Raw genomic sequence first — 14,362 nt, forward strand, 5'->3', positions numbered from 1 at the left:
GTCGATTAGAAAATATCTTACTTATATATTTATAATATATTTAGTACATATTACATATTTATGCAGAAAATAATGAGTAATAAATTAAATAGATAGATAAAGAAATAATTACATAATAAATACATAAAGAATTAAATAGATACATAAAAAAATAATTAGTTAAAAAATAAAAAAAAATTTTATGATTTATATCATCCGGCGCAATGTAACAAATAAACAAAAAATGTATTCATTTTTTTTTATTTTTTAACTAATTATTTTTTTATGTATCTATTTAATTCTTTATGTATCTATTATGTAATTATTTCTTTATTTATCTATTTAATTTATTACTCATTATTTTCTGCATAAATATGTAATATGTAATAAATATATTATAAATATATAAGTAAGATATTTTCTAATCGATCTTCCAGAATCTTCGACAGGATCACACGACCCTTTCCCCTTCCCTTCACGTAACGTTTTCTGTAACGATACTTAACGGCGGTAGCATCCAGTGGTTCACAGCAGGTAGAAAAACCGATTTTGTAAAGATGTGAAACATGAAAAGTGTGTATTCTAACATTATTAGTATGCCGAATATTTATTTAACATAATAAATAATACATGTTATATACACATATATAAATAAAATAATAAAAAAAAATTATGATAGCCCAAAGTCAAACCTGGGATCCCGGGATTACTAGTCTTGCGCTCTGCCGCTGGACTAGCGGCACCGATCGAAAGAATGTCTTTCTTTAGGTCTGATAACGAACCTGGCAATTTCTCTGCACTTCGAGAAAAAAAAAATTTTTTTACAAGGCGCATTGGACGAAAAGCTCGAACATGGATTAACTTTTTTTCGACATAGATTCACTACACCAAAGGAGATCAAAATCGGTGATGAGTCAACCGCGACCTCCCCTTGTCAGAAATAATCACAGTAATAGAGGTTTCCCTCTTATTCAGGTCCTACTTAACCAGGTTTGACTGTATATTGTTACGTTTTCGCGTTGCAATCTCTTCTTTGCACTCACAATTCACTTACACTCTCGTACACGCAATGAACAGACACTTTCTTAAAAACACATAACTTTGTACACAACACAATAACAATATACAAGAATAGTACAATATATCAATAAACGTGCACGATCAGTTCAAATTCAAATCTCAATCTAATCTATTATTATTTTTCAAATCTTCACCGCGACCACACGTTTTTCTGTTTAAACGATCGATCGACCTGACAAGTAACACTACTCAAGTGCCATTCGCCGATATTCTTGAAACTTTGCACACACGTAGTACATCAAAAAACATTAAATATGTGTTTTTTTATTTTAGCTAACAAGGCGTTTTAAGGTTAGAAAACGCATTCGAAAGCGAACACCATTTAGCACAATGCTAACTTACGCTACTCATGAGTGTCATTCTCTTACAGCTTTTACGACATTTCTCTTTCATAATTTCATTGTATACGTGTTTTTGAGATCGCTAATGACGATTTTTTATCATCTTGAACAACACATTCAAAGTCATCTTCAAAATCGTCATCGACTTCAACAGCATCAAGTATTACGTCATCATTATAACACAATGTTTCGTAAGTTTCAGTGAACACGTTGGAACCAACAGAAGATTTAATGAGATCTTCCAAATAAGCTGCAAATGATCTTTCATCTTCTGTCACAATCGATTCAACATCATACTGCGAATCACTGAAACTATGTATTAGTAAACGAAGAATGTTTTTTGGATTCATAGACATGTTTTGATGAATTTTTTCGAGAAAAAATGCAGAGAAAGAATAGTACTTAACGTTATTATAATTAATATTAATTACAAATAATAGACGTGGAAACAGCTGATAAAAATCTATTTGTTGTAAATTGTATTCAAAGAGATACACAATGTAGAAAATATTAAAGCCATGCTGTGAAAACGTCCGATGAAAAACTAATTGTTATCAATTGTAGTTCGAAAATACGCAATGAAAAAAGATAATACTTCGTGAATATAATTTAATGTAATCAGAAGTCTGTCGTATTGCTCTCTGATTTCAACTTTTAAAAATGATTGATGAAACCTTATTCGTTATGAATGGTATTAGCAAAAGTTGCAATAATGATAATGAAATGCGGTAAAAATATAATTCATTTTGACAATATATGTGCAAATTGTGGTATCGTAAGCATGTTAGACGAAACTTGAACATATAAGTTACCATCGGCCGTTCTGATTACTATATGTCAGATTGTATAATTGGAAACATTAAAAAGACCTAATAATCCTGTCTTCATAAGGTTCAATTTCTTAAAATTTCGTGATTTGCTTATTGTTTCCGTCATTTGAAAGAAAGGTTAAGAAGTTTGCCCAGTCACATTTTGACATCCTTCGTAAGACTACTATTAAATTTGCCATTTTTCATCAGCCTCTACATTGATATAACTGATGTCAAAATCGTCATTAGTGATCTCAAAAACACGCAGACAATGAAATTATGAAAGAGAAATAAATCGTAAAAGCTGTAAGAGAATGACAGTCATGAGTAGCGTTAGCATTGTTCTAAATGGTGTTAAACTTTCGAATGCGTTTTCTATCTTAAAACGCCTTGTCAGCTAAAATAAAAAAACACGTGTTTAATGTTTTTCGATGTACTACGTGTGTGTAAAGTTTCAAGAATATCGGCGAATGGCATTTGAGTAGTGTTACTTGTGAGTCAGATGACATCGAGCGTAATATCGGATGATAACGAGGATGCAACATTACTCTCCCTGTTCCAAAGTGTCGTTCCGACATTTGAACTTGTTGAGACTCCGCAATTTCTTAGTCTTCGAACAAGAGGGAGAAAACCATCATGGACCCATTAAAAGGATTTCTCCTCATCAAAAATTCTCATTCGCCCAAGCTCTACGGAAAAACCACGATTCCAAAAACTGTGGAAGAGACAATCTTCGTGATTTGTCCTGTTACTAGACGCTGCCAGGAGAAAAATTTCTCTTGGGAACAATCCGAGCGGCCTCTTGTCCTCCTTGAACTACAGTTACAGGTGGGAACATCCCATTTGACTACGTTAATATTGACCAGGATGATATTGACCACGTTAATATTGACCGTTGAATATCATCGTGGTCAATTGGAACTGTGGTCAATCGGAACTGTGATCAATCGGGACGATAGTCAATTACAACCTGATCAATATTAATGTGATTAATATTATCGTGGCCAATCTGGATCTTGGTTATTCGGAATGGTGTCAATAGGGTCCATGATCAATATCAACATGATCAATATTATCGTGGTCAATATTAACATGGTCAAACGAGCGCCACTCGTTACAGGTTACCGGATGCCGCTACGTAATTCCCAAATTTAAAATGATTTCCCTCTCGGAAAACTTCTTCTACGTCCTCCCTCTCGGAGAACTTTTTCTTCATTCTCCTTCTCGGAGAACTTCATCTCTCGCCATCGAATTTTTTTATTCTTCGCTCGATGCTCCATTCTTTTCATTTTTCGTTCTATCCTGAAACAGCAATGTGATAACCAAGTTAAGATATAAAGAGATAAACAAGTTCCTCCCTAATAAAATCAATCTATTAGGTGTGTAAATTAATTCGGTTTATCTGGCGGTCAATTGCTGTACTATGTAATTTTCTAACCTCTAATGTCTGCAAAAGGCTTTTATGGTTTAGTATTGACATCTGGCAATAATATTCAGTTGATAAACATTTGAGTTTGTAACAATTACATCGTGTTTATCTGATTCGGAAATGTCGAAATTTGAGCCCAAAAAGCATCATTTCCGGGAAGTTCTCATTTTCTGTTTTCATTTAAAGAAATCAGCCGCTGAAGCTCATCGAATGTTCGTAGAAGGTTATGGTGAAACTGCTCTCACCGATAAATCATGCAGAGAATGGTTTCGACGTTTCAAAAGTGATGATTTCAGTGTCTATGACAAACCTCGTCCAGATCAAAGAAGTTCGAGGACGAGGAATTACAGGCGCTAATCGATGAAGATTCATGTTAATCGCAACATGAGCTCGCACAATTGTTGAATGTTTATCGATCAATTTCTGTCCGTTTGGCAACCATGGCAAAGATTTACAAAGAAGGAAGATGGGGCCATACGAACTGAAAGAAGAGACATCGAGAGACGAAAAACCATGTTTGAAATCTTGCTTGCCAGGCGAAAAAGAAAAGGTTTTTGCATCGTATTGACGAAACGAAAAGTGGATATATCCCGATAATTTCAAACGAAGGAAATCCATTTGCGACCCAGAAAAATCATCCACATCGACACCAAAGCGGAATATTCACTGTAAGAAAGTTCTGTATATGGTGGGACCAGAAGGGTGTAGTGCATCATGAGCTATTAAAGCAGAGCCAAACCATCACTGCCGAATTTTACCGACAACAATTGATCCGTTTAAACAACGCATTGAAGAATAAGCGGCCGGAATATGCACGACAAAGTGATCTTCCAGCACGATAACGCTCGGTCACATGTTGGAAAGATTGTGAAGGCCACCTTGGAAGCACTTGGCTAGGACGTTTTATCTCACCCGCCGTATTCACTAAACATTGCTCCATTCGATTATCACTTATTCAGATCGATGACACACGGACTTTCGGACCAACACTTCAACAATTATGAAGAAATAGAGAAATAGCTCAATGAATGAATCGCTTCGAAGGACGAGTCGTTTTTTCATCACGGAATACAACAACTGCCATACAGATGAGATAAAATAATAGCAAACGATGGCAAATACTTTGATTAGTATACTTTTTCATGTTTTTTCACACTAAAGTCTTTTTTTGGAAGAAAAAAAACGGACCGAATTAATTCACACACCTAATAGATAGAGTTTGTGAACAGTGTTATTATTCTCTCATGAAATGCAAATTTATCTGAATGAACTATCTTCCTTTTATGTCTATGCATTTTTCTAATACAATAAACTACATCACTCAACCTTTTAACCACTTCGTAAGGTCCTTCCCAATGAGATTGCAATTTCGGAGCTTTACCTTTCTCACTATAAGGATTAAAAAACCACACTCTTTCTTCTATAGAAAAATTTACATCTCTGGCTTTTCGATCATATAAAAATTTAACTTTTTCCGATTTTAAGATTGCCGCGTAGATTCATGAATCATATCCAATTCTTTCCTTAAATTTAAGATATAATCCTCAGTATATAGTTAAATTTCTTTCAGCAAGTCCAAGTAATCGCAAATTCCAACCAAAATAAACCTCCGAAGAGGTAACTTTAGTAGTCTCATGTTCAGAAAAACGATAAGCCAATAAAAACACACCCAACAATCGCCATCCTTTTGGTTAAAAGAAATAAATTTAGTTATTAAATTTAGTTATTAAAGAAGTAATTTAAAGTTGTCCGTTATTGTCTTTCCACTTGATCATCAGATTGAGGATGTAATACTGTTGTTCTTGTTTTTCTAACACTCTTTAAATGCGACGATTCCTGAAAAAAATTCAAAATGTTTTCCTTGATCTGTATTTTACAATATAATTTCGTTTCTGCTTTTTCTCACACATTTAAATTCTCAATTAAATGTCTATCTGTCATTACTCTATATTTTTTAACTTTAAACTAAACAATAAAATATTTATTTATACATGCTTATGTATATTTTATATATACATATATGTATAATATATTAGTATAATTCCCATACAGCACCGAAAGATTGCAAAGACGTTGCATAGACCTAACATTAAAACATTGTAATATTGCATAGAAGTTGGGAAATGTTTCTGCAACATTACTGCAAGCTTGCAGCAACGTTGAAATGTCCGCCTTCAGAAATATTACAATGTAAGATTGTAGTAATATTACGGTGCAACGTATTTGCAATGTTAAAACGCGTTTTTGCTACAAATGCAGACCGTTTTAAATTGAATAAATAAACCTTGAAAATATAAAGAAAATATAAAGAAATGTTTAAGAAAGATAGGAAAAAAACATTTACCGCCTTTGAAAAAATACATCTATTAGTTTTTTATCAAATGAGTCTTATTAAATATTTATCTCAGTAATATACATACAATTATTTTACATACACTCGATACCAGAACATTGAAAAGAATATGTATAGGATTGAAACGTACGTTTGTCTATATTTAATTTGTTATTTGAATCTTTTCTCTGACAATTATTTTACTTATTAAACTAGCTTATTAATATATAAGTTTTCTATCTTTGGATTGTTTTTCTGAATTATTATTTTTTACTACTATACGTCACGGTTCTAAATCTTTTTCTTTTATTAATTTTGCGTTAAATTATATTGATGACTGTAATTGTTTCTGATTCTAGAATATTCTAGTTTATATTTGAATGTTAATGTTTGCGATTACTTGCGAAAAGAATCGACTTTGAAGCGCTGACGTATCGATCGAGCGTTAGTCGTTGGCGAGTCACAAGAGATATAACATACAAAAGACACAGAGCACGATCAGAAAGATTCGATTGCGCGTTGCGAGACTTCATCCGCGATCTATATTCTGTTCCTCAAATACATACAAATTCATAGAAGAATCCTTTTATTTTAACATCACAATATATATATATACAGCGTGTGTCAAAAGTTCCGGGACGGCTGGATAATTTGAAAAATACGCATCACAGAGGAAAATAACCTAGACAAAAGTTGTAGGATTTTTCCCGGGCAATCCGACGGTGACCTTAGATTTGACCTAGGATAGTCATTTGAAGGTCACATAAAGATTACCTTCAATTTCTTAAATGGAACCCCCTATTTTTCATTGCATATTCTTGTAGCTTATCTCGAGAGCTTTCCAAAACACTATAATTAAGTACCTTTTTATTAAGTACTTTTTGAGTTATAAGGCTTGAAATAATTTCTTAATTTTACATAAACCATAAAATATCTTGTAAACCATTCATTTTTCGATTATCTTACCTTCATACTTTTATGTACAAAATAATGAGAGGAATCAATTGGTGTAAAGAAAACACATAGTTGTTTCTAAGAAAAAATATGTAATTTGCAATTAACAATTCCATATTTTTTCTTAAAAACAACTGTATGTTTTCTTTACACCAATTGATTCCTCTCATTATTTTGTACATAAAAGTATGAAGGTAAGATAATCGAAAAATGAATGGTTTACTAGATATTTTATGGTTTATGTAAAATTAAGAAATTATTTCAAGCCTTATAACTCAAAAAGTACTTAATAAAAAGGTACTTAATTATAGTGTTTTGGAAAGCTCTCGAGATAAGCTACAAGAATATGCAATGAAAAATAGGGGGTTCCATTTAAGAAATTGAAGGGTAATCTTTATGTGACCTTCAAATGACTATCCAAGGTCAAATCTAAGGTCACCGTCGGATTGCCCGGGAAAAATCCTACAACTTTTGTCTAGGTCATTTTCCTCTGTGATGCGTATTTTTCAAATTATCCAGCCGTCCCGGAACTTTTGACACACGCTGTATATATATATATGTATGTATGTATACAGGGTGTCCGTCAATTTTCGACCTTGACGAAATAAGAAAGTAGATTGGCTCAAATTAAGAAGGAATGACCTCTATTGTTTTGTGAATGTCGCAATAATTAACGAAAAATTAAATAAAGAAGATCGGCCAATCTGCGTGAGTAAAAGCGCGAGGCGACGAGAGTCGTCCCACTGTAATCTGATACTACGAGCGCGGCGAAGCTGTGGGCGGGTAGCTCTCCGAGACATGATGGAGGTTTGCGATATATCGCAATATCGCGCCGAAAAATGATCCGTCTTTTTAGTGGCGAGAAAATGATGCGCTATCATTTCCACACCACCTTGCGATAGATAGCATGGTGCGCTTCTTTTATAATGGTTTCCCCCATAGTATTCCACTCTCAATTTGAAAATTATTCAAAATGCCATTACTATACGCTGAATGTATCTTAAATGTAAAAAATTAATGGTGACAGTACCTTTACAAAAATTGAGCCGTGGTTGAAAATCCCTCGATAAAATGTATTGCACACGTTGATAATGTGTGATACGATGATAAAATTCTTCAAGAATCCTTTCTTCATCTCGTACACGAAGGCGCACTGCTGGACCGGTTATCCCGATATTATGCACGACACCCAGTTTCACATAATTATTGTATATATATATATATATACAACGCGTAAAATTGTACGGCTACTTGGTTTTCGTGTACGTCCGGGAAATGATTTCACGTAAATTGCGGCCATACGATAAGTTTTTTCTCCCGCTAATCCGTATACCACAATCATATCCGTATATTCCTGTAGAATATATTTCATTTTCATTATTAATTTATTACGCGAACACAAGATTTTTATTAAAACGTCTTAGCTCTCGTACGTTGTCGCCAGACTGCATATGCCAGCAGCACGTAACTACGATTGAGCGGACACGTGAGTGTAATCATAGTGCGCAGGCGAACTCACACGTACGCTTATTATATATATATATATATATATATATATATATATATATATGTATGTATAATATATATATATTGTAACCATTAATTTTATTAAGGGCTAATAATAATGTCTGACCAGTGATATTTGCTCACAATACATCTTTGGCGCGATCCTCTTATAAGAAGAAAAGTGTTTCTCTCAAAATTATGTATGGGCGCCAGATGCGGTAATCCGTACCGCTTTAATAAGAATTTTCAGTATCGTAGTACCCACGCAAAAAATACGAAGCTCTCCAAAAGATCGCGACGCATGCTTGGCTAGCACTGTCTCGAAATTGGCAGAGCGGTCCGTTTCTTTAATTAACAAGGAAGGATCGATAATACAAGGTGACTGTAAATAAAACAATATTATAGTAACAAGAAGTAATATATTTAACGTTTACATAATATTCAGTATGAGACAGATTTGCGTTGATGTAGAAAGATTTTTTACAATCAATTATTGCAATTTTAACCGGCAGCGACGGGCCGGTATTCGAGCGCAATCACCGCGGTATGACGTGTCACGCGGCAGGAAGAAAGCGTAAAAGAAAAGTCCCGGAATTCCGCGCTAAACGAGACTTGTTAGAGTTTTGGCAGCCACGAATTGCGATTGAATTTTTAATAATGAATCGCGGTGTGGGCTCCATTAATGAGATCCGTCTGTTGTGAACGAAAATATCAAATTATAATAGTAGATCAATTCTCCGAACGCACGATTAACAGAATCGATTATTGATGTGAGTCAATTATATAAGTACGGATCTACAGCGTTAATAAAAGAATTGAACGACTACATAATTACATAACATAAACGATCGAACAAAATGCGAACAATTACAAAAGATAATAAAGTATGAATGATTCGAGTCTCGGAAATAGCGAGTCGACGCCGCAACGCAATTGCCGGCTATCGAATATCACGAACACCTTTGTGTGTGAATTCGTCGTATCAAAAATTTAATTAACAAAGATTTTCATAAGGCAACAATAATCGTAATAAGAAAAGAATTGAGTTGACTGTCGGCACTTACCCAGGAGAGAGGGCACTTAATTTTACTTGAGCTCAAACAAGATATGTCGGCCGGCCGTCGTACTCTAATACGCAATTACCGAAAGCACGGATTAATCTCTAAAAAGAATTTTATGACGGAAGCAATTCAGCACCGACCCTGTCCAAGCTATTTCTACCTGATAACGATAAATCGGCTTGATGGCGTCGACGCTCACCGATGACTCTGTCCTCGGCGCATCTGCACGAAAATCGATGCTCTTAAGCCGTCGTACTGTTCACCATCCGCCGAACAGTGACGAGTGGAAGGCCCGTCAGAATCATATCAGCAAGTTAATGCGTAACTAGGCCACTTGTGGCGCTTCCGCAACCCTCAGGATCATCGCGGGTCTTAATTAACACATTGTATGCGGGAAACGTACTTTTACGTTTTTTGCTGTCTGTCACTGGAGCGCGGGTCACGTAAAAGTACGTATTTAGTAGATTTGTGCTGGAGAGCGGGTATCGTATAAGTACGATGGGCATTGTAAGTATGTATGGTGTTTGTATTGCTAGGCAACGGTTTAATATGGTTATTTGCCAAGTATTTGCCAGATTTGCATTGTTTCTTTCTAGAAGTTTAGTTTGTCGAATTACTTGGCTTAATAGCTTCAGAATGTACAAGTCGTGTTTTGTAAATTTGAAGCTTGTTTTTTTTTTATTATTGATTACTACCTTGATAAAATGAGCCATTGTGACGAAGATAGTGATCAAGAAATGTGTGTTGATGCATTATCGGATTTTTCGTATGATAATGATTCCGAAAGTCAAGATAACGAAGAAAGCGACGATGATGACATTATTCCACGTTCTCGAGTGTTCACTCGAAGAACTATTTCTAGCAGTTCTGAAACAAGTTCTGATGAAGAAGCAGATGAATGGTCATCGATTGACAATCCTCCAATCCTTAAAGAATTTTTGGGTCATCCTGGGATAACTGATAATGTTCCTGAATCCACAGTTGATGCAGCAAAGTTATTTATAGGCGACGACTTTTTTACATATTTAGTCACGGAATCAAACAGATATTATTATCAAAATATCGATCAGTTTAAAATATCTCGCAAAAGTACGAAATGGAAAGATATTACGATTCCGGAGATGAAGAAATTTTTAGGGCTCATTATTTTCATGGGACAAGTTCGTAAAGATACACGAGACGATTATTGGTCAACTGATCCCTGCACAGATACGCCGTTTTTTTCAAAAATTATGTCAAGAGATAGATTTCGGCAAATATGGAAGGCTTGGCATTTCAATAACAATCAAGACATCACAGACGAATCTGATCGATTATTCAAAGTCAGGCCTGTACTAAATTATTTTGTTGAAAAATTCAATAACATTTACAAACCAAAGCAACAAGTATCATTAGATGAAGGCATAATACCTTGGAGAGGACGATTATTTTTTAGAGTTTACAATGCTGGAAAACTTATAAAGTACGGCATACTCATACGAATATTATCTGAAAGTGACACAGGTTATATTTGCAATTTTGAAGTTTATGCAGCTCAAGGATTACGGTTGATCGAAACGATACACACAATAGTTTCGCCATATACTGATATCTGGTACCATTTATATATGGATAATTACTACAACAGCTTTGATAACACGAAAGCCCTTTTACAAAAAAAATACGAATTTGCGGAACCATTAGGAAAAATAGAGGTTTACCAGAGTGTCTGAAAAAAACTAATTTAAAAAGAGGGGAAACAATCTTTCGTAGAAAAAAAGATATATTGATACAAGTTTGGCAATCGAAGAAAGAAGTGAGTCTCGTCTCTTCAATCCATTCGGCGGAAATGAAAGAAAGCCATAATGTTGACCGTACAACGAAACAAAAAATTATAAAGCCAAATGCTTTGATCGATTATAACAAGTACATGAAAGGAGTAGATCGGTATTTGTCCTACTATAGCATTTTGCGTAAAACAGTAAAGTGGACAAAGCGCTTAGCTATGTATATGATAAATTGTGCACTTTTCAATTCATATGTAGTGTATAACTCTACAAAGTCGCAAAAAATAAAATATAAGAAATTTTTGCATAATATCGCATTGTATTGGATTACTGATGAACCACTTGAAACCAGCATTCAAGAACCAGAGCCATCCACATCTGCTGTGCAAAGGATATCGCAAAACGCGACCCCCCTGGAAGACTATCCATGGATATGCGCAAACACGTATTACAGAAAATTGTTGGTGCCGGGAAGAAAAAAAATCCACAGAGACAATGTCGTGTGTGCTCAACCAAAAAAGTACGGAGTGAAACATGTTTCATATGTAATTTCTGCTGTGTTCCGCTTCACAGAGGTAAATGCTTTGAACGATACCATACTGTGAAGAAATATTAAAGTCTTATCATTGCTATTTGTACTTGTTGTTATGAAAAAATATTTTTGAATAAATAGTAAAATTAAAAATTGTCTATTTTCCATTCATTTTTCATTTTTAGTTCACTATTCTATATTTATCTATTCAAAAAAATGTCATTTTTTTAAAAATAATCATTTTAAATAATCAATAATAAAGCATATATTTAATGTGATCAATAATAGAGCATATATTTAAGTGTAAAATAAAAAAAGTTTCGTTGAGAAAAACGAAGTAGTTTTCAATTTATTGCGATTTTACTGAATGACCAAACTCCCGCGAAATTCACGAAAAAACGCCCGCTACACGCGTAAGTCCGCGGCAAAATATACCCGCATGCAATGTGTTAATTCTGCGGTTTTCAGGGTCGTATCTGCGTCTATCACAACCTTGTCTCTTCTCGGACTTTTCTTAGCCTTTCAATTAAAGCTTGGTGTGAGGTGTCTTTCCGATAGCCGCTCGTCGTGACTTTTAGAGTTCTTCGATAGCGCTTATTCCGACCGAAGTGGCTCCGTTTCGGGGTTCCGGTGTTCAATCTTATTTATTGGTCGACCTTCCCCGCGATTGTTCCTCGTATCTGCTGAGCATATGGAGATTTACATGGGCGGCAGCGATAGTCTTAGATTGATGTTACGATTTATAAAAACAAAGAAGGATACTTAGCTCGACACTCTCGTTTTAGTTGGTGTCTCCGCTCGTCCCATATCCTTTTGGCCTGGTCTTCTGCGCTGGGTCGAGTCACCGGGTGAGATCCCGTTAGCGTCCTCCATCACGTTCGCGCTTAATCCTAATCTTATTATCGCAAATAAATAAATCTCTACGGAAGGAAAGCGAGTTTACTCCCACCTCCAACATCTGCTCTCTCTCCCTAAATCAGGGGAGAACGAGGGCCCAAACTTACTTTCGATCCGATCTCGCGATCCTTGTGACGGACCGCCAGGCATCACAAAAAAAAAAAATATATATATATATATATACATACAGGAACTGTTAATTGCAAATTACATATTTTTTCTTAGAAACAACTATGTGTTTTCTTTACACCAATTAATTCCTCTCATTATTTTGTACATAAAAGTATTAAGGTAAGATAATCGAAAAATGGATATTTTACAAGGTATTTTATGGTTTATGTAAAATTAATAAATGATTTCAAGCCTTATAACTCAAGAAGTATTTAACGAAAACGTACTTAATTATAGTGTTTTGGTAAACTCTCGAGATAAGCTACAAGAATGTGTAATGAGAAAATGTAGGTTCCATTTAAGAAATTGGTGATCTCCGTGTGATCTTCAAATAACTCTTCAAAGTCAAATCATTGGTACCATCTTATGTCCCCCTCAAAACCATACAACTTTTGTCTGAAAAATTTTTGTTTGCTGGGCTTAGTTTTTGAGATATTTTACTGTCCAAGTTAAAATGGGACACTCTGTATATATACAGGGTGATTCTAAATAACTTTATCGTCTTAGAATTCGATCAAGATTATGTTTTTGCAAAAACATAATCTTGATCGAATTCTAAGGCGATTTTTCTTTTGGCAAAATTTCGTGCAAAGCATAGTTTTTGAATTATTAAGAAAAATATTTTACTTATTACGGGTCGGATACAAGAGGCATGCAAGGACGGCGCAACTGAACATCAAATATATACATCATATGATATTTAAAATTAATTAGAATAAATGAATTTTTTAAAAATATTAAATACTTTACTATTAATATTAAATATTAATATTAAATATTTTACTATTATTATTAATATTAAATATTTATTTATTTAATATTAATTATCTGAATTTATCTGGAGGTCATTTGAAGGTCAAATGATGCTTTTCCCAAGAAATTGTAAAAGATCAGCGTATAATTCGGAAACTAAGGGTTTATGGAGGGAAACTACAAATAACAAAAGTTGTAGGAAATCAAACAGAGCATCTCATGGTGACGTTATTTCAAGATTAACTTATTATTTCAAGGTTAACTTATTATTTTCATTGATTTGATCCGAAGATAAGACTAAATCCAATCAATCAAGGCAAGACGTAAGGGCGACCCGGTTTAAGGTCATTTGAAGGTCAAATCGGGTTTTGATAAAAAATGAAAAAAAAGTTCAAGGAAGATCTTCGTTTCGACTTTGGGGTCACTTTCAAGTCATTTCAAGGTTCTATCGCTAAGTTTCCGAATTATAGGCTGATCTTTTACAATTTCTCGGGAAAAGCATCATTTGACCTTCAAATAACCTCCAGATAACATTGGGCCCCCCCATGTTACTTATACCGTTGAATAGTAAATTTCCCCCGTTTTTTATTTTTGCAATAAAAAATTAGGGTTCCTATTTGAAAAAAACAACTTGAAACAATCCTCAAGGTCGCTGTCAAGGTCAAAGTCAAGGTTATCATGAGATGCTCCGTTTGATATCCTACAACTTTTGTATTTGAAGTTTTCCTCCATAACCCTTAGTTTCCAAAATT

The 14,362-nt window shown here is 34.4% G+C and overlaps 1 protein-coding gene across 1 annotated transcript in view; it reads left to right on the top strand.

The window, feature by feature from the left end:
- The window catches only part of LOC105251729 (probable multidrug resistance-associated protein lethal(2)03659), a 469,824-nt gene that overhangs the window by 336,026 nt on the left and 119,436 nt on the right, over window positions 1-14,362 (top strand). The gene's annotated exons all lie outside the window — the stretch shown is intronic.

This window comes from Camponotus floridanus, unplaced genomic scaffold (genome assembly GCF_003227725.1).
Source record: "Camponotus floridanus strain SB8 unplaced genomic scaffold, Cflo_v7.5 scaffold85, whole genome shotgun sequence".
Lineage (NCBI taxonomy): Eukaryota > Metazoa > Arthropoda > Insecta > Hymenoptera > Formicidae > Camponotus > Camponotus floridanus.